This window comes from Saimiri boliviensis, chromosome 20 (genome assembly GCF_048565385.1).
Source record: "Saimiri boliviensis isolate mSaiBol1 chromosome 20, mSaiBol1.pri, whole genome shotgun sequence".
In the NCBI taxonomy this organism is placed as follows: Eukaryota; Metazoa; Chordata; class Mammalia; order Primates; family Cebidae; genus Saimiri; species Saimiri boliviensis.
The window spans coordinates 7310354-7332046 of NC_133468.1; the positions used below are offsets into that span (position 1 = coordinate 7310354).

General features: G+C 43.3%; 1 protein-coding gene and 1 pseudogene across 9 annotated transcripts in view; one reads left to right on the forward strand and one right to left on the reverse strand.

Moving 5' to 3' along the window:
* UIMC1 (ubiquitin interaction motif containing 1) overlaps window positions 1-21693 on the forward strand; it is a 128485-nt gene that overhangs the window by 95186 nt on the left and 11606 nt on the right. The gene's annotated exons all lie outside the window — the stretch shown is intronic.
* On the reverse strand, window positions 2613-3942 carry LOC104652678 (cAMP-dependent protein kinase catalytic subunit PRKX pseudogene; annotated as a pseudogene).

Sequence of the window (21693 nt, forward strand, 5' to 3'; positions counted from 1 at the left end):
GGCTTCTGCTTCTTTTGGCAAGTGGAGCATGACTCTCCTTTCCCTAACTGTCCCTTTGCTACAGGCACTGCTGCAGCCTGTCCTCTTAACCACTGCGGGGAGTTCAGCACTAGTTGAAGCTAGCTATGTATATAGGAAAACTGGTCTGGGTGTCCCTGCTCGCCTGTAACCCGATGCCATACTTTGGAAACCAAAGATTTGTCTAGGCTGCCCTCTGCTGGCCATCCTGCTTCTAAGGCTAGCCAATCTATCTTGCACAGAGTAGGCAATTTCCCTGGTGTCATAGAGACCCCATAATCTTTATTATACCCTTTCTTGAAATTTTTCAACATGGTTCCCAACGGGGTTGGTTTCCCTTGTGCATTTCTCATCTCCCTCCCTCAACAAAACACCACTCATGTCACAAGAAGGGAAAAGGGAATGAGGTCGCACACTCGTTCTGCTCGTTGCCGGCTGTCCCCCTCGTGGGAGTGTTGGGCCCTCTTGGCTTAAGGCAGGTTGGTACAAAGCGCCAACACAGTCTGCCGCTTAGTCGTATGAGGCGTCCTACGGAACAGTGGCTCAAGGCGCACTCTCGCTTAGAACTGTGAGGGGGAGTCAGAGCCCCCCACTCGATGCCTGTCTCAATCTCGCACTTGCACAGTCTTCCCACCAGCCAAATTAGAAACAGAAACAAACTTAAGTTGCCAGAACTGGCTTACAAGGAAAGAAAATCGACTAAGAACCAAAGTATCAAAGTCAGCACGCCAGGGGTGATCAGGCCGTGCCTCCACGCGGAGGGAGTGGGCAGTCTCAGGCCGGCTTTCAGGGACCGCCCTCCGTGTGCCAGTCGTCCTAGTGTCCGTTCCTTCCCGGTGTTCAGCCACTGCGCTGATTGCTGCGGGGGTCTGCCAGGTCTCACCTCGGCAAGACGGTCCACTGAGAAAGCGAAAAATGCTCTCTCAGAGGCGCCTTTAGGACCTGTATCTGCTGAGCTCACCAGAGCCCCCCTCAGGGGTGCTCCGCAGGGCAGGCCGAAACCTCCTAAGGGGCTGTTCCGGTTGTCCGCCAAAGCAGGTTTCGCTTCTCGGTGAGGGAACCAGAAATGTAGCAACCCGGGAACAAAGCCACTTAGACACCCGAGTGAGGAAGGAAGAGACCTTTAATCGGCCATAGAGTCTCGGTGGGCTTACCTCCCAAGTACCGAGCTCCCCGAAAAGCAGCTTCTTCCCTTTTTATAGGCTTAGAACTCTAAAGGAGAAACTGTGTTATTTTCCGTTGGCTGGACAGTTGACCTCACAGTCTTTGGCTTCATTGATTTGCTAGTTCATATGCGGCGTGTGCAGGAATGGTCAGAGGATGGGGCTTACAGAGACAAGACAAAGGCAGTGAATCATTAGTTGGCAGAGGTATTTCCAGGAGGGGGTCTGGATCATGTAAATGTGGAGGACGTGAGCCACGCCAGGCTCTGGCCAGTAGTGATAACATTTTGCAACACTTTCAAGGTTTCTAGATAGGATAGACACTGGGAACCAAAAAGGGAGTTATCTTTGCAGGTCCTAGGCCTTATTATGACCTGGTCAGTGGTGTCTGCAAGTTGCCTGACCGCTGATTTCAACTTCTTGGTATTTTCTCTCTCTTCCCTCCCTTCCATCAGGAGGGTGCAAGGCTGAGAAATGGAGGCCTTCTTTGTCATTTTGAGTACAAACATGAATTCTCATCTCATCAGAATTGACCTTGTCAGCTTTTCAATTACCTAGAATAAATGGTTTGATGGATTAGACTCTTTTCCTAGTGAACAGAGTCCATGTGACATAGTTAACTCTGCAAAACCATGGGTGCAAAATCACAATATCAGATGAGCATTGATTGCTTCTTTCTGGTGTTAGCTGTGGAGATTGACCATGCACAGACTGATCTGTTACTTAGGAGTTTTCTAATGGCCTTATAGAAAGGAAATGCTTGATAACAAGATAATATTTTCTGTTTAGTAAAAGGATTTAATTTGCTGAGTCTTTATAAGCCGTGCTTAACAGTAACCAACATTAGCTACCATTTATGAGCACCTGCTATATACCAGAAACTGCTTTTTGTATATAGTTTTAATCCTCATAAGTCTTTTGAGGCAGGTGTTATTTCACTTACGAAAGAGGAAACTAAAATGGGGAAATAATTTCCCCAAGATCGTATACCTAGAAAGTGGCAAGAGCGGGGATAAACCAAGTTTAACTCAGAAGCTAGTAGTCTGCGCTCTATAGAATCTTCCATGAATGTTCAGATTTTTTTTAAAAAGTATGTTTCAGAATACTAAATCCAATATGATGGTCAGTATATTGTTTAAGAATTTGTGGAGGTCAGGCGTGGTGGCTTACGCCTGTCATTCTAGCACTTTGGGAGGCTGAGGTGGACAGATCACCAGTTCTCAAACCCTTCCCACAGTGTGGAATTCCAGTCACTTAAATAACAACTGTTCCATTCATTTCAACTGTGCTCTGATGTTTCCATACATATGGGCACACAGGAAACTGGAAATGTCCTTGTCACATGAAGAAGACATTTCTTCTGGTCTGCTTAGGTGCAGTTCTTGGTTCCAGGCACATTCCAGTCTTCCTTCCAGATGTGAGTTCCTGTCCTCAGGAATTCTTGAAGATTTCTAAATCCTTCTACGGCACAGGAGCAGCTGTGTCCCAGGCATTCTCAGGATAAGTTTCGAAGTTGGAGGTATCACCATTGCCAGAGATCTTGGGCACAATGGGAGGCTTCAGTTTTCTCTCTGGAACAGCTTCCCAGTCCATGGACCGGAGACACCGATGGTGCTTGGCCCTGTTCTTCATGTTGCCTAACTGCCTTGTTCTGTCAACCACGAGCAGTTTCTTAATGAGGTCTTTTACGCTGCAACCCAAATGTCTGGGGAAATCTATTTTGCCTGCAATAATTTTCTGATAAATTCCAAATGGGTTGTCATCAAAAAATGGAGGAAACCCCTCAAGAGCATCTTGAATATCAGGATGCCAAGGGCCCACCAGTCCAAAGGCCCTTCCGTGGCCCTTGCTCTCAATGACTTCGGGGGCCAGGCACTCGAGTGTTCCGCAGAGGGTCCACGTTCTGTCTACCAGCTTCTTGGCGAACCCGAAGTCCGTGAGCTTGATATGGCCATCCCTGTCCAGCAGGATATTCTCTGGCTTCAAATCCCTGTAGACGATCTCCTTGGAGTGCAGGGACTGGATGGCACAGATGATCTCTGCCGAGTAGAAGAGCCCCGTGGTGCTGGAGAAGCGGCCTGGTTGCGCAGGTAGCTGAAGAGCTCGCCGCCCAGGACGAACTCCATGAGCCTGTAGAGGAAGCACTCGTCATGCCACGTCCAAAACAGCCTGATGAGGAGCCGGTGGCTGACTTCTTCAGAACGGACTTCTCATTGTGCACGGGCTGCTCCTGCTTCAGGCGGATGACGTCGGGAATGCTCATCACCTTGAGGGCAAAGAAATGCTCGGCGGTCTTCTTCACCAGGTGCACCCGCCCGAACATCCTGGTGCCCACGGTGGCCAGCGTGTTGAAGTCCTGCAGCCGGTAGGCAGGCGACTCTGGTGGCTGTGCCTCCGGGCTGGGGCAGAGTGCGGGCACCCCGTCTGCGGTCCCCCCCCACTCCACCACCTCTCGGGGGTCGCTCTCCGCCGTGGCCGCCTGGGCGCCTCCATGGGGACGCACTCAGGTCTGGGGCGCCGGGCCGGGCCGGCCGGACCGCTCAGGGAGCCGGGATTCTTGGGAGGCAGCCTCGGAGGGCGGCGTGGTGGCATCAGTGGAGTCTCCCCATGCGGCTGGGCGGTGCTCACGGCACAAACATCAACAGACTTGGTGGGAGCAGCCGCTGGCCTGTAGGGGGGCGGGGGGGGCGGACACGGAGGGGCGGGGAAGGCGGGGGCTGTGGCCCCGGCTTGTAGGGGGCGAGGCGGGGGCCCTGCGCATTCCCGAAGTCGCTGCCTCCTTCTGCTCAGCTGCAGCGTCGGCGCTGGTGGGGCCGGCGGAAGCCAAGAAATTCTTTTTTCTTTTTTTTCTTTTTTTTTTGAGACGTAGTTTCGCTCTTGTTACCCAGGCTGGAGTGCAATGGCGCGATCTCGGCTCACCGCAACCTCCGCCTCCTGGGCTCAGGCAATTCTCCTGCCTCCGCCTCTTAAGTAGCTGGGATTACAGGCAGGCGCCACCACGCCCAGCTAGTTTTTTGTATTTTTAGTAGAGACGGGGTTTCACCATGTTGACCAGGATGGTCTCGATGTCTCGACCTCGTGATCCACCCGCCTCGGCCTCCCAAAGTGCTGGGATTACAGGCTTGAGCCACCGCACCCGGCAAGAAATTCTTTTTAAAGACTTAATCATTCATGAATTACACATAAGCTTAATATTGTTATTTTTCTTTTCTTTCTTTCTTTTTTTTTTTTGAGACGGAGTTTTGCTCTTATTGCCCAGGCTGGAGATCTTGGCTAACCACAACCTCTGCCCCCTGGGTTCAAGCGATTTTTCTGCCCCAGCCTCCTGAGTAACTGGGATTACAGGCATGTCACCTGCCCAGCTAGTTTTTTATTTTTAGTAGAGACCGGGTTTCTCCATGTTGGTCAGGCTGGTCTTGAACTCCCAACCTCAGGTGATTCATCTGCCTTAGCCTTCCAAAGTGCTGGGATTACAGGCGTGAGTCACTGCGCCCAGCCAGGCTTAATATTGTTAACAGTAACTGTGTCATAGTCCTTTTTATTCCCTCCATAGTATCAAAGATAGTACTGTGCAGGTAGGCCCTCAGAAAATGTACTCTTAAAAGCAAAGTCTAGCAAACTTTTTCTGAAAGGAAGAGATAGTAAATATTTTAGGCTTTGCAGGCCATATGGTCTCTGTCACAACTACTCAAGTCTTTGTTACTGCTACTCAACTCTGCTGTTAAAGCACTAAAGCAGCCATAGACAATTTGTAAATGAGTCAGGTGGTTGTGTTCCAATAAAAGTTTATTTATGAAAAAGCTGGGCTGGGTGCAATGGCTCAGGCCTGTAATCCTAGCACTTTGGGAGACCAAGGCAGGCTTATCACTTGAGGTCAAGAGTTGAAGACCAGCCTGGCCAACATGGTAAAACCTTGTCTCTACTAAAAATACACAAATTAGCTGGGCATAGTGGCGCCTGCCTGTAATTCCAGCTACTAGGAGGCTGAGGCTGGAGAATCTTGTGAACCCGGGAGGAAGAGTTTGCAGTGAGCCGAGCAAGATCCCACCATTGCACTCCAGCCTGGGCAACAAGAGCGAAACTGTCAAAAAAAAAACAAAAAAATTTGCTCATCCCTGTTCTAGAGAACTGGTTTTTCTTTTTCTTTCTTTTATTTTTGAAATAGGCCACACCTGGCTGAGAACCGATTTTTCAGAACGTCTTCTGTAGTTAACTAGGGTTCTGTAAAGGTGTGGGAAGGGCAGAATGAGTACTGGTAACACCCTACTACCCACCTCAAGATCTCTACATTTATTTATTTTACATACTGGGCTTCATATACAATTTTATTTAAAAACAGGATTCTCATTTTTTTAAATTGAAATTTGGCTGGGTGTAGTGGCTCAGGCCTGTAATCCCAGCACTTTGGGAGATTGAGGTGGGTGAATCACTTGAGGTCAGGAGTTCAAGACAAGCCTGGCCAACATGGTGAAACCCTGTTTCTACTAAAGATACAAAAATTAGCTGGGTGTGGTGGCACACGCCTGTAATCTCAGCTACTTGGGAGGCTGAGGCAGGGGAATTGCTTGAACTCGGGAGACGGAGGTGGTAGTTAGCTGAGATTGCATCACTGCACTCCAGCCTGGCCAACAGAGTCCATCTCCTTAAAAAAAAAAAAAAAAAAGAAAAGAAAAAAATTCATGGGTCTGTGACACACTACTTTAAAAAAATAAATAAATAAAAGAAATGGTGTCTCAATATGTTGTCCAGGCTGTTGAATTCCTGGGATCAAGTAATCCTCCCGCTTTGGCCTCCCAAAGTGTTGGGATTATAGGCATGAGCCACCATACCTGGCCACTACAGGTCTTTATAATAACAGTGACTGTTATTGCTACTATTTTGTGCAAGGCACTATGCACTTAACTCTTATTTTACCTGATTTTTGCAGTAACCTTACAGGTTAGACTCTGTCGTCCTTAAAAGGTAACTTGCTCAAAATCATTAAGCTAGTAATTGTAGTATGGGAATTGAGACTTAGACCTGTTTATTTCAAGGCCTATACTTTTTTCCTATTTTGAAAATTTTTAAATTTCAAAAGTACGAGATACAAAAATAGTATACTTTCTTTATTCCTCTTTTTCTTTCTCTTCTTTTCCTTTCTCCTATGTACATTTTTACATACATGCATTTTTCCCTGACCGTTTGAGAGTTAATTGCATAAATCATGACACTTTACCTCTAAATACTTTAATTAATACACATCTTTTTTTTTTTTTAAAGACAGTTTTGCTTTGTCTCCCAGGCTAAAGTACAGTGGCATGATCATAGCTCACTATAACCTTGAACTCTTGGGCTCCAGCAATCCTCCCACCTCAGCCTCCCAAGTAGCTAGGAAGGACTACAGGCACTCATCACCACACCCAGCTAATTTAAATTTAAATTTTGTAGCGATGGGGGTCTCGCTGTGTTGCCCAAGCTGGTCTCAAACTCTTGGCCTCAAGAGATCCTCCTCTCTTGGCTTCCTCAAGTGTTGGAATTGAGCCACTGAGTCCGATCAGTGTGTATCTCTTAAAAGAAGATCATATTCCTAGAAAATTGTAACACCATTATTAAACTCAAGAAATTTAACATTAATGCGAATACTATTATCTTGTATATAGTTCACATTCATATTTCCTCAGTTGTCCCAATAGTATCCTTTGTATCTCTTTTTTGGGTCGGGGATCCAATTAAGTATCATACATTGCATCTAATCATATCTCTTTATTAATCTTCATTTTAGAGGATTTCCCCAATCTTTTTCCCTCTGGTATTTTATTATGAAAATTATGAATACACAACAAAGTTAGAAGTACTTAGATTCCATTAATATCTTACTATGTTTTATTACAAATCTGTCTATTTATAACTCTAGTTGTCATTTAATCGATGTTATTTTTTTGATGCTTTGCAAAGTAAGTTGCAAATATTGGTTCATTTCCCCCGAAATACTTAAGCATTCAAATCATGAACTAAGTTCCATATTTGTGTGAAATGCACAGATATTAAGTGTAAATTTGCTAAGTTTTGGGCAAATGCATATACCTATTAACACATGGAGCATTAATATCACCCCAGAAGATTCCCTCATATCTCTTCTTGACCCCTCCCACTAAAGGCAACCACTGTTTATTTCTGTGAAATTCTAATATGATGTTCTAGAATTTGATAGTAGAATCATTCCAGTATGCTTTTGTGTAATCTTTCACTTAGCATAATGTTTTTGAGATTGATCTATGTTGTATTCTTTTTTATTAAAGAGTAGTAGTCTAGCATACCAATATACCAGTTTCTTCATAGAATTATTCCTGGTGAATTTTTCACTATTATAAAGAAAGCTGCTGTGAATATTCTTGTACAGGTTGTATAGTGAACACAGGATTTCACATCTTTTGAATAAGCTAAGAATGGAATTGCTAGGTTATAAAGAAACTGCCAAACCTTTTTTCAAAGTAGGTGTACCATTTTAATTCTCACTAGCAGTTTATGAGCATTCTGGTTGTTTTACATTTTTGCTGCCATTTGATATTCTGTTTTACCCCCTTAATTTTAGTCATTCTGGTAATCATGTAATGATTCTAATTGCATTCCCTGATGGCTAATGACATTTTTCATATGATTGTTGTCTAGTTTTGTATTTTTGGTAAAGTGTTCAAACGTTTTAACCATTTCAGAATTGGATTGTGTGGCTTATTATTGAGACAGGATTTCTTTGTATGTCCTGAACCCCAATTGTTTGTCAAATATGTGTTATACAAGTATTTTCTTCTAGTGTGTACTTGCCTGTTCATTTTCTTAATGGTGTCTTGATGTGTAGAAGATTTAAGATGCTCTAATTTTCAATTTTTTCCTTTATGGTTCTTATTTTCTGTTTAGGTTTATGGTACATCTTGAATTGATTTTTGTGTATGGTGTGAGTTAGGGGATGAGGTGTATTTCTTCTAAATGGACATCTAGTTATTCTGGCTCAGTTTGTTGAAAAGACTTTTTCTCAATGGATTGCTTTAGTGCCTTTGAAAATCAACTGACTGTATAAGTGAGAGTTTATGGTCAAAGATGCCCTCTCTTCCAGGAGCAGATTGACAGGGCAAAGAGGGGAAAGGAGCCAAAGAAAGGTAGAGATGCCCCTTTGGTGGGCAAATCTGAGATGTCTCCCGCGGAAAGAGACTCAACTTCCAGACCCGCCCCAGTTCTCCACTTGGGCGGGAAGCTTTGCGCTCCGAGCTGAAAAAGGCGTCCCGAGCGTTCATGGAGCCCTTCCAGCAAGATCCTCGCAACCGGAGCTTGGGGGTGGGGGGGACGGTGGCGGTGGGAAACGCTGACCTGCTCCCACCTGCTGACTCTTAAAAGGGTCCTAGTTCAGATTAAAGAGATGAAGCGCTAAGTAAGGTTGGCTGGTCCAGAAAAGAGCTCAAGGCGAGTTCACCACCCCGTCCTCAGACAGATTCGTCGAGTGGCCTCCTCCGCACCCGCAGAGCACCCCCGGGGGCTCTGACTGTCAGACTCAACCCCGAAACTGGAAGCAACCACTGCCCCTCTCCAACCACACGTTCGTACTTCGGAGCGCCGCTTCCAACTTCGGGTTGCAAGCGGACCTCAGCATAGGCAGTCGTCCCAGCGCCCCACAGAGCCGGGAAGAGCGGAGCCGCACCGAGCAGAGTTAAGTCGGTACCAGCCCACGAGACAGCACCTAAATACAGGGTCCAAATCCACCCCCACCCCATCCTCTCGCCCCTCCTTATCCCATTCAACCCTTCTTATTGGTCTAGACCCGGCAGCCAAGTCGGACCCGCGCATCGGCGACTAAGCACCGATCGCCGCACCAGAGCCCAAAACGTTTACTTTGCCGCCTTCCTGCGGGCCCCGCCGAGAGCGGCCCATCACCTCCGCAGCCTCGCCAGAAGGAAAGTTCCCACGCCTCTCCCAAGAGAAGCCCGAAAGTGCCGCGGGAGAAGCAGCAACTGCAGAGAGGTGGCTGATGCTGGACTCCCGATGTTCGCCGGCAGCCGCTAGCGCACTTGGCGCGCCGCATCCAGGGCTGCGCGCTGCTAGCAGTGCAGAGCCAAGCCCAGCTAGGGCGCTGGCCAGGAGGAGCCGGGCCCGCGGCAGGCCGCGCTGATTGGCAGGGCCGGCCAGCTGCTCCTGCCCCTGCCTGGCCCTGCGGTCCACGTGGGCCGGCCCTCTCCCCGTCCCGCACCCCTGTGCCGCCGGCACACCCCTAGTGCCGGCCTCCTGGCGGCGCCTCTCCCGAGCGCCTCGCTGTGGCCAACACTCCGCAGGTGATGAGCAAAAGGTATTCTTCCTGAATACCTGAGAGTCACTTTGAGCTCAGCATAGGGAGAGGAATTTAGAGTTCGGCTCCCAGTCAAAACTGTTCCCCACGCGGGACCCAAAGCAGTTTGCAAGCAGGATTTCCCAGCCATCCTGTGCTGTAGCACATTCATGAACTAATCTGGCTTCGCGTGTAATTTGCTTGTATGAGAGAGGAGAAAACTCGGTTCACATGTCAATACCGGAATACATTTCTTATTTTAAAATTATAAAAATACGACTAAGACTTCTCTGACTCCCTCCTCCCACCCCACCCCAAGCCATGCCCTCCACTCTTCGGCAAGTGAAAGTAACTGATCATCAGTGTCGCTTAACGGTATTCATTTTACTGGGATTACTTCATCTGATCTCCATTTTATAGATGAAACTGAAGCACAGAGAAGTTAAATCGTTTACTGAAGATTACGCAGGTAATTAGTGTATCCATGCTCTTTAGTATTCAAAGCGTGGATCCGTAGAGCCGTCCCCTTAGAACACCTTAGAACTGCAGGTTTTCAGGCCCCACCCAGAACCAGAATCTTCATTTTAACAGGATCCCCAAGTGGCTGGTACATGCATAAAGTTGGAAAATGTTGCTCTGTACCACTATGTTGTTCACTCTTATTGGCTTGGCTTATCATCTGGTCCTTTTACTCTGCACTGCCCTGCAATTATGTGCCATTCTGCTCCCGCTACACTCCAAAGTATATTTGCCCTTCTCTGAATCTACCCCTTGAACTAACCTATGGCAGCCCTTCTGCTTCTGTTCCCCATACTACATATACCATGGCACATTTTACTTGTTAAACAGTTTCAATCTCTTACTCTCTTATTATTAAAATAGGGGTTCTACATTCAAAGGTAATTTATTATCAAGATGTAAAAAAAAAAAAGTGAGAGTGTATGTCTGGGTTCTCTTTTTTATTTAATTGATCTGTTGTCTTTATGCCAGTTATAAGTGTCTTGATTATAGTAACTTCATAGCGAATTTTAAAGTCAGGTAACATCAGTTCTCATTTGTTATTTTTCAAGATTGTGGTAGATATTCTAGTCTTTCACATTTTCATATAGATTATTGAGCCAATATGTAATTATACTATGTAATTTCCAGTTTTATCTCTGATGGTATTTTTTTTTCTTTTCTCTCTCTCTTTTTTTTTTTTTTTTTTTTTTTTTTTGGTGACGGAGTCTTACTCTGTTGCCCAGGTTGGAATGCAATGGTGCACTCTCAGCTCACTGCTATCTTCACCTCCCAGGTTCAGGCCATTCCTCTGTCTCAGCCCTGAGTAACTGGGATTACAGGTGCTTGCCGCCACGCCCAGCTAATTTTCATATTTTTAGTATAGATGGGGTTTCACCATGTTGGCCAGGCTGGTCTCGAACGCCTGACCTCAAAGTGATCCACCCATCTTGGCCTCCCAAAGTGCTGGGATTACAGGTGTGAGCCACTGTGCCCGACCTTTTTGTTGTTGTTGTTGTTTATGAGACAGAGCCTCACTGTGCTGCCCAGGCTGGAGTGCAGTGGTGCTGTCTCAGCTCACTGCAACCTCTACCTCCCAGGTTCAAGGGATTCTTGTGCCTCAGCCTTCCAAGTAGCTGGGGTTACAGGCATTTGCCACCACACCCAGCTAATTATTTCTTGAAGGGTATTTTATCTGATGGAACAACTAGAACTAGTTTAGTCATTTTAGTCTTATTCCTACTGTTTCCCTGATACATCTTTTTCCATTCATTTACCTTTAACTGATCTGTTTTTGTTTTTAAAGTGTGTCTCCTGTAGGCAGCATACTATCATTGGGTCACAATTTTTATCCATTCTGACAGTCTCTCATTTTTAATTGGAAAATTTAATTAACATCTAACGTAATTATTGAAGTGGTTGGATTTAGGTATGTCTCTTTTTCCCCCAATTTTTCTTTTTTGTCTTTTTGTTGTTGTTATTTAAACATATTGTATAATTTCATTTTAATTTATTTTTATAAGCAATATCTTTTTAAGTGGTTGCTCTAGAAAAAGTATTTTCACAGTCTACTTAGAATTAATACTATTTCACAAAAAGTGTAACAGCCTTCTAACTGTAAAGGTCCGTTTACTCTTTCCTTCTTTCTTTTATGCTATAGTTGTCATGTCACACACACACACACATACACACACACACATACACACACACACATATTCTGAATACCAGAAAACAATGTTACAGATATTGCTTTAAGCAGGCCTGTGTATTTATTGTATTTATTTTTGAGACAGGGTCTCACTCTCCGTCTGCACAGTGGCATGATTATGGCTCACTGCAGCCTCACTCCTGTGCTCAAGCTATCATTCCTACCTCAGCCTCCTGAGTAGCTGGCACTACAATTAAAAATTAACCATGCCTGGTTAATTTTGTCTTTCTTGAAGAGACAAGGACTTGCTGTGTTTTTCAGGATGGTCTCAAGCTCCTGGGCCCAAGCAGTCCTCCTGTCTCAGCCTCCTCAAGTTCTGGGTTTACAGGCATAAGCCACCATCCCTGGTCATTCCGGTGTATTTCAAAGAAATCAAGAGGATAATAGTCTTTCACATTCACTAGGTATTTACCATTTCCTTATGGTGATGTGAGTGTCCATATAGTGTGTTCTTCCTTCGGCTTGGAGAATTGTCTTAGCATTTCTTGTAGTGTAGGATTACTGGTAACAAACTTTCCTAGGATTATTATTATTTGAAAATGTCTGGATTTATTCTTGAATGATATTTTCACTGTAGAATTTTGAGTTGCCTCCCTCCCTCCGTTCCTTTTTCCTCCTCTTCTTCCCTCTCCTCCCCTTCCCCTCCTCTTCTCTCTCCCCTCCCCTCCTCCCTCTCTCTTCCTCTTCCCGTCTCCCTCCTCCTCCCTCTTCTCTCTTTTCTTCCATTCCATTTTCCTTTTTATTTTCCTCACTTTAAAGATTTTGTTTCACCCTCATCTGTCCTCCATAATTTCTGATAAGAAATCTTTGGAAACAGGTCACATTTCCCAGTCTCTTTGAATGTTATTTTGGATTATATTCTGGACATTATGAATGTTATATTGCATTCTAGAGTCTGTTTTATTCTTCTGAAGAGTATTTTTGTTTGTTTGCTGGTTTTATCAGACAGTTAACTGGGTTGCATTTAAACTGAACCTTTGTGTGGGGAGGCAGTTTGGATCTCTCAGTTTGGTTCTTTCATCTTTAACTAGAATCTGTCTAGTGCATGAATGGTTCTCAAATCAGCCAGAGGCTTGAGCACGGTGCTTCATAGGTACATGGTATACTTTATATTGCATCAGATTGGGAGGTAGATACTATCTCGTTATCTTTTTATTTTTATTTTTATGAGTTTAAGATTGTTCTGTGGGGTCAGCTTGATCCATCCATTAGAAAGTTCCCTACCAGCATTTACCTACTGTTCATCTGTGCTCATTGCCTACATTCCTTATTTTATTAGAGATGTCTCTTGATATTTAAACAGTTGTTTTAAATTATAAAAGTGGTCCATGCTCATTGAAAACAATCAGGCAATATAGACAAGTATAAAGAAGAAAACAATACCCAATTTCTGCTTCTCCAAATTTGGTTAATATTTCGGTTTACTCTATTTTCTTTCAGTCTTTATTTTGAATCCTTATGTAGTACTTCATCTTGTTTTTGAACATTGGGTTAAGTTGTTCATTGTTATAAATGATGCTTTTAATTATCTTTGTTTATACAATTTCATTTAAATTCAGATTTTTTTTAAGAGTAGATTTTTAAACTTTAATTCGTGAGTCAGAAGATATGGATTACTTTTAAGTTCTACATATATAATCAAATTTCTTAAAAATTTTTCAGCTGTTAAAAAGATTAAGTTACAAATATTATAAACAAGTAGTAGTAGGAAGTAGATCAGTGAAAGTGCACCTCTTAAGAAAGCAGGCTTATCTCTAAGCTTGAAAGGAAATTGCTACAATTTGAGTAGGGATTGGGCCCTCTATGGCTTTTTTTGCAGCAAAGAAGGCAGTTTGGCATTGCAGTACTATCTTTGTAGTCTAATAGCCTTTGAATCCTATCCCAGAGCAGGTATTTGTAGGCTTGAAGCACCTAAGCCTTTGTTTGCTCATCTGTAAATGGACCCAGCAATGCTTATTTTTTTAGGCTTGTAAGGATTTCTGTTTAGGAACTATCAGCATAATCGCCTAAGATGTTTGAGTTAGCAGCTATGTTTATTAGAGTGTTTAGAGTCTAGTACCTGAAAGAACAACAACAATTTGTTTATTGAATGGAATGAGGCAGATAGGGCCTTTCTGTTTCAAGAGTTATTTCAGATTGGGCTCTAAAAACATTTTAATATAACTTATAAAAATATTCTGCCACTCTTAAAACCAAGAAAATATTCCATCAAACTTATAAGAAATGACTTTGCCAAATTGATTGATTACATTTATACTAAGTGTCAGTTTTATGTCCAGAACGTGAAATATTGACGTGATTAAGAGACGGTCTGCTGGGGGAAATAAACAGGTAAAGCAATAATTAATATATCATGTGAGAGATGCTATGATAGATAAACACACAGGGTCTTTTGTGAGTATAGAGATTGGGGCCTTCTTGGGGCAGGGAAGGCTTCCTGGATACTGCCGTTGGTAATGCTGGACCCAGGTTATTCATCAAGCAGTGTGGAAGAGTGATTGGAGGATTGAGACTAAAAGCAGAGAGACAGACAATAAAGCAGTGTTAGTTGAAGTAGACAAACTTGAAGATCTTTTGGTGAGATAGATAAACCTTGTGACTGGTCAAGATGAGAGAAGGCTACCTTAACTCAGGCTTCTGGCTAAGCCAGTTGTAGGATACTCAACTTAGAAAGCCCTTCTGAGTAATTCAGAAGATAACTGTTTTGTGTTTAACTGCATTATTTGTACTTCTTTACTGACAACCCAGCCGGTATTTACTTAGCAGCAGCTGTAACCCAGATACTGTTCTGCAAGCTGAGGGTAGAGTACTAAACACAGGAGAAGTCAGTTTTCTCATAAAGCTTACCTTTTTGTGAGGGAAATAGATAATAGATAATACATACAATTTAAGAAAAACAAGGCAACAAGAGGAGATGGAGCATGACTAGAACAGAGGGAAAAGGTAGCTCTATTAAAGGGAAAGATCAAGTGAGACTTCTTGAGGTGATACTTGAGTAGAGTCATTCTGGGTCAGGGAATATAAAGGTTCTAAAGCAAGAGTGTGTTTGGCATGTTTCTTAATGCTGCAGGAAAGACATAATGACTGAGAGTGAGCGATCAGGGAAAGGAGAAGAGAAATAAACAGTGGTCAGATCATGTGAGGTAACGTTTCTGTACTTCATTCTAAATATTATGAAAAGCCATAGCGGGATTGAGAATGAGGGAATGATGTAATCTAACTCTGGCTACTATGTGGAAAATAGTCTATAGAGCAGGCGTCCCCAAACTACGGCCCGCTGGCCGCATGCGGCCCCCTGAGGCCATTTATCCAGCCCCCCGCCGCACTTCAGGAAGGGGCACCTCTTTCATTGGTGGTCAGTGAGAGGAGCACAGTATGTGGTGGCCCTCCAATGGTCTGAGGGACAGTGAACTGGCCCCCTGTGTAAAAAGTTTGGGGACGCCTGCTATAGAGGGACAGGAGCAAAAATGGAATTGAGACTAAGCAGGAATGGAGGGGATTGGCTGTTGCATTATTCCAGGCAAGATCTGTTGTTTGCTTTGACCATAGATACAGCTGTGAGGTAAATAAGTTGTCAGATTTGGGAACATTTTGAAGGTTGAACCTATAGGATTTGTTGGAGTGTGAGAGAAAGAGAAAGACTAAAGTGAAATCAAGGTTTTGCCCCAGGCAACTGGGTTAATGATGACTTTATTTTTTGAGAGCAAGAACACTGGGGCAGGAGCAGGAGCAGGTTTGGAGGAAGAAACTAAGAGTTTGGTTTTGTAAATAATTTTAAGATATCTGGTGAATAACCAAATGAAGATGTTGAGCACACAGTAGGATATATAAGTCTAGAAATAACCTATGGGAAATATTACTGCATGTTTGTATGCTGATGGAATGATCTAAAAAAGAGGGAAAAATTGATGTTTCAGGAGAGATGATGGCAGGTGGGGAACCTCACTTAAGCAAAAGACGTTCAGATTCAGGGTCAAGTGGAAAAGTTAGCCTTAGGTATCTGTGGGCAATTCATTCTGTGCAATAGGAGGGAAGGCAGAGGATATGGGTAGATTTGCAGGTAGACTGTTACTTTTGGTGGTGGAACAGCTGTAGAAGGTCTCTGAAGTACTAGTTTTTTTCTCATCAAAAATGTCTGGAAGGTTGGTGTAACATTAGAAAATCAGTTAACGTAATACGCTGTATCATAGAACAAAGGACAAAATCACACGATACCTACATGGACACAGAAAAAGCATTGGACAAAATTCAGTACTCCTTCATGACAATAAAATACTCAACAAACTAGAAGTAGACAGGAACTTCCTAGCCTGATAGGGGACATCTGTGAAAAACTCATAGCTAATATCATAATAGTGAAAGACTGAAAGCTTTCCCCCAAATCAGAAACAAGACGAGGGTGTTCATTCTTACCACTTTCATTCAACATGGTAAAGGAGGTTCTAGCCGGGACAATTAGGAGCAAAATGAAATAAAAATCATTCAGGTTGGAAAGGAAGAAGTAAACTACTCTATTAGATGACATTTTTTATTTAGAATATCCTAGAGAATTCATTGAAATAAAACAAGCCTTTAGAACTAACAAATGAATTCAGCAAGTTTGCAGGATACAAGGTCAATGTAGAAAATCAGTTGTATTTTTGTACATTATCAGTGAACAATCTGAAAATGAATTTAAGAAGTTACATTTAATATAGTATCAAAAATAAAATACTTAGGAATTCATTTGACAAAAGAACTGAAAAACTTCTCCGAGAACTATAAAACATTGCTGAAAGAAATTAAACAAGACCTAAATAAATGCAATGATATTGCATCTTCATGGTTTAGAATACTTAATCTTGTTAAGATGGCAGTATTCACCAAGTTGATCTACAGATTTCAAATCCCTTTCAAAATGCCAGCTAACTTTTTTGTATAAATTGACAAGTTGGTCCCCAAATTCATACCAAAATCCAAGGGACACAGAATGAAGCTAAGGGTTTATACTATGCAGTTTTATGACTTACTAATTAAGACAATGTGGTTCTGGCATAAAGGTAGTCATTATAGTTCAGTGGAATAGAATCGAGGGTCCAGAAATAAAACCATGCATTTGCAGGCAATTGATTTTTGAGAAGGACGTCAAGACAATTTAGTGGGGAAAACAATTCAGTCTTTTCAATAGGTAGTGCTGGGACAACTGAATATCCACATGCAGAACAATGAATTTGAACCACTTCTTTATATTACATATGAAAGTAGATCAAAGACCTAAATGTAAGTCATAAAGGTTTTATTGGCAGCTGTAGTGGTACACGCTGGTAAGTTTAAGTCCCAACTACTCAGGAGGCTGAGGCAGGAGAATCGTTTGAGTCCACCCTGGGCAACATAGTTGAGACCTTATCTCAGCGAGTCAGGGGAAGTGTCTTAGGGGTAAAACTTCCTTCACAACCTTAGGTTTGGCAATGGATTCTTAGATACAGTACCACAAGCACAAGCAACAAAAGGAAAAAGATAAATTGGACTTTATCAAAATTTGAAACTTCTGTGCATTGAAGGACACTATCAAGACAGTGAAAAGACAACCTACAGAATAGGAGAAATACTTGCAAATCATATGTATGTTAAGGGTTTAGTATCCAGAATATATATGTCGCCCAGGCTGGAGTGCAGTGGTACCGTCGTGGCTTACTGCAACCTCTGCCTCCTTAGCCCAAGCAATCCTTCCACCTCAGCCTCCCAAGTAGCTGGGACTATAGGCACGTGCCACCACACCCAGCTAATTTTTGTATTTTTTGTAGACATGGGGTTTCACCATGTTGCCCCCTGGTCTCGAACACCTAGGCTCAAGTGATCCACCTGCCATGACCTTCCAAGGTGCTGGGATTACAGGTGTGAGCCACCACGCCCACCCTGTAAAGAAAGCTTACCACTCAACAACACAAAAAGACAAACAGCCCAATTAAAACATGGGCAAAGGACTTGAATAGACATTTGTCCAAAGAAGATACCAAATAGCCAACAAGCACATAAAAATAATTCAACATCCTTAGTCGTCAGGAAATGCAAGTCAAAACCATAATGAGCTACCACTTCATACCCACTAAGATCACTGTTTAAAATAAGAAGGAAAATATGCATTGATGAGAATGTGGAGAAGTTGGAACTCTAAAATGTTGGTGGGCACATAAAATGGTGTGGCTACTATGGAAGGAGAGGAATGAAGTACATCCATGCTGCAACATGGTTGCACCTTGAAAACATATGTTAAGTGAAAGAAGTCAGACATGAAAGCCTGCATACTGTCTGATTCCATTTGTGGCATGCCCAGAACTGGCAGATCCATGGAGACACAAAGCAGATTAGTGGGTGCCTAGGGCTGGGAGCTTGGGAGAAACTGAAGAATGACTGCTAATCAGAACAGGTTTCCTTTTGGGGTGATGAAAATGTTCTAAAATTGATTGTGGTGATGTTGTACAAGTCTGTGAATATACCAAAAATCATTGAATCATCGACTTTAAATGGGTGGATTATGTGACACATGAATGTATCTCGATAAAATTATATTTAAAAAAGAATGGTAGTACAGGAATCAGGATGGATATTAGAGGGTTGAGAATAGCAGAGAAGATGTAAAATAGTATCTGGGAGATGGGAAGAATGAACCGACTAGGAAAATGTATTAGGATTGCCAGGAAGTACTAAGAGACCACTTAAGATTTTGATCTTAAATAAAAAGTGAGCCCAGTCAGTACTGTTACATGTGTTTTCGTTCCTGTCACGTTCAGCAGATAGGACATATAATAAGTGGAGGGTTGTATTTAACAAAAGTTGGATTTTGCAAGGAAGTACAGTAGAAAGAAATTGAGAGAATATTCAAGGGAATTGTTAATATGATACCTGTGCACACTAAGGTAAGAAGGAATGCGAGGATATGACAGGGTAATAGACAGTGAAAAGATGATAGTAGTATAGGATCAGATGTCCTAGTGGGGCTGAAGGGTGATTGGCATAAGAACATTAGAGACGATGAGTTGGACAAGTTAGATGATGGTGATCAGAGAATGGACACCTGAAATTGAACTCATCATTAATGATAGGCTCAGCTAGAGTTCTTCATTGGAACCATAGAAGTAGGAAGATGAGGCCAGGTATGGTGGCTCACGCCTATAATCCCAGCACTTTGGGAGGCTGAGGCAGGTGGATCACCTGAGGTCTGGAGTTCAAGACCAGCCGGACCAACATGGAGAAACCCCGTCTCTACTAAAAATACCAAAAAAAAAAAAAAAAAAAAAAAAAATTGGCATGGTGGTACATGCCTATAATCCCAACTAGTTGGGAGGATGAGGTAGGGGAAACACTTGAACCTGGAAGGCAGAGGTTGTGGTGAGCCGAGAGCTTGCCATTGTACTCCAGCCTGGACAGTAAGAGCAAAACTCTGTCTCAAAAAAAAAAAGAAGATGAATTGACCGCCTGCTTCTTCCTATGTAAGTATGATATATAGCTGGTACCATTTTAGAGGCAAAGGACAGAAATTGATTCATAACATTTGGTGGATGCCTTAGGGCATTAGGCTTACTCCTCTTTTGGAACCCCACTGGAGAAAGACTGAGATGGTAGGAGCCATAGGATTTAATAAACAAGAGGTCAGGGAACTGAGAGGCCAGAGTAGTAGATGGAACATGTCTTGGGCTGAACTTACAAAAACTGCAGCTTCATATGGTTCAGTCTAATATGTAGTTATTGAAATCACCAAGAATGGTGGCAAGAGTGATGAAGAGAAAGACAGTAAGTGATAAAACTTTCACTCAGTGGGTGGGGCACAGTGGCTCACACCTGTAATCTCAGCACTTTGGGAAGCTGAGGCAGGCAGATCATGAGGTCAGGAGTTTGAGACCAGCCTGACCAACATGGTGAAATCCCATCTCTACTAAAAATACAAAAATTAGCTGGATGTGGAGGCAGGTGCCCGTAATCCTAGCTACTTGGGAGGCTGAGGCAGAATTGCTTGAACCCAGGAAGCGGAGGTGGCAATGAGCCAAGATCGCACCATTGCACTCCAGCCTGGGTTGCAGAGTGAGATTCTGTCTCAAAAACAACAACAAAAACAAAAACTTTCACTCAGTGCCCAGGCATTGCTGTGGGGAAGGGGTGACTAGGATGATAGTAGATTACTACCTTAGGTTGAAGTAGGGGAGTGGTACAATAGTTTGTGCTTCAAACTGGGTTTTCCCAATAATCTGGAAGCAGCGATGGAAGGATACTCGCCCCAGGTCTGGTAGTATTGTGGTCAATAGAAGAAGAAACATTTAATACTTGAGAAAGTACAATGAGAAGCAGTATCCTCATGAAAGCCTTCTTTCAGTCAGAGCGAGAAGAGGGAACTTTCACAGGAGGTTGAGAGCAGGGATTTTGCTGATCACTGACACAAATTCTAGAGAGCAAAGTTACTAATATTTCGAGCGTGGGAATGGGAGATTGAGCTGGATTAGAAAAGCCCCCCAAATGACAGTCATATGTGGATGAGAATCCAGGTGAAGAGGTGTGCCAGAGGAGGCTTGGATTTCTTTTGGTACCCAAGATAAAGAGAATTAAGGCATAATAAGATTGGTCCTGGTTATCTCTTGAAGGAACAGCACTATCCAGTGGGGCCTTGTGCAATGATAGAAATGCTCTATATTTGTGCCACCAAATATGGTAGCCACATGTGTCTATTGAGTGTTTGAAATGTGGCTCATGGGACTAAGGAATTCATTTTTTTAATTATTATTTTTGGAGATGGAGTTTTGCTCTTGTTGCCCAGACTGGAGTGCAGTGACGCAATATCGGCTTGCTACAACCTACAGCCTCCACCTTCCAGGTTCAAGTGATTCATCTGCTTCAGCCTCCCAAGTAGCTGAGATTACAGGCATGCGCCACCACGCCCAGCTAATTTTGTATTTTTAGTAGAGACAACATTTCACCACGTTGACCATGCTGGCCTTGAACTCCTGACTTCAGTTGATCCACCTGCCTTAGCCTCCCAAAGTGCTGAGATTACAGGCATGAGCCACTGTGCCTGGTCCAGTTTTAAATTATATTTCATTCTAATGAAGACTTAAATTTAAATAGCCACATATGTCAGAGAGTCATAGATAATTTGTCTTTTTTTTTTTTTTGACAGAGTCTCACTCTGTCGCCCAGGCTGGAGTGCAGTGGTACAGTCTCCACTCACTGCAACCTCCGCCTCCCAGGTTCAAGCAGTTCTCCTGTCTCAGCCTCCCGAGTAGCTGGGATTATAGGCATTCGCCACCATACCCAGCTAAATTTTCTATTTTTAGTAGAGACAGGGTTTTGTTGTGTTGGCCAGGCTAGTCTCGAACTCCTGACCTCAAGTGATCTACCTGCTTTGGCCTCCCAAAATGCTGGGATTACAGGCATGAGCCACCACACCTAGCCGATAATTTGTTCTAATAATAACCTTTGATTGAGACTAGTCTCTGAGGCCATTGGTTGTAGGGAGGCAGACAGCATGGCTGGCTCACTGTGTGCAGGTAGAGCTTACCTTCCCTTATTTTCCTTATACCCCACTGAAGAAGTGCTAGGCTGAAAGAGGGGTGGTCTTAGCAGGAAGAGACACAACTCTGAGTTCCCATTATTTTCTTCTGAGGTGGTTTTGAGGTTGAGGGAAACAAATAGAGAAGACTTTAACCACTTGTCATTCTGTCAAAACTCCCTTCTTTGTATATATGAGTTCCACTGTCCTCAAGGAACTATTGTCTTTACTATTTACGGTACTAGGCCATATGTTTTTTATTTTTTATAGCTTGTCTTCTTTGAATTTTGGAAACAAATGCGTTGATGTTTATATAGTATTGATAATTTAGTTCTATAATGCCTAGACCAGGCGTCCCCAAACTTTTTACACAGGGGGCCAGTTCACTGTCCCTCAGACCGTTGGAGGGCCGCCACATACTGTGCTCCTCTCACTGACCACCAATGAAAGAGGTGCCCCTTCCTGAAGTGCGGCGGGGGGCCGGATAAATGGCCTCAGG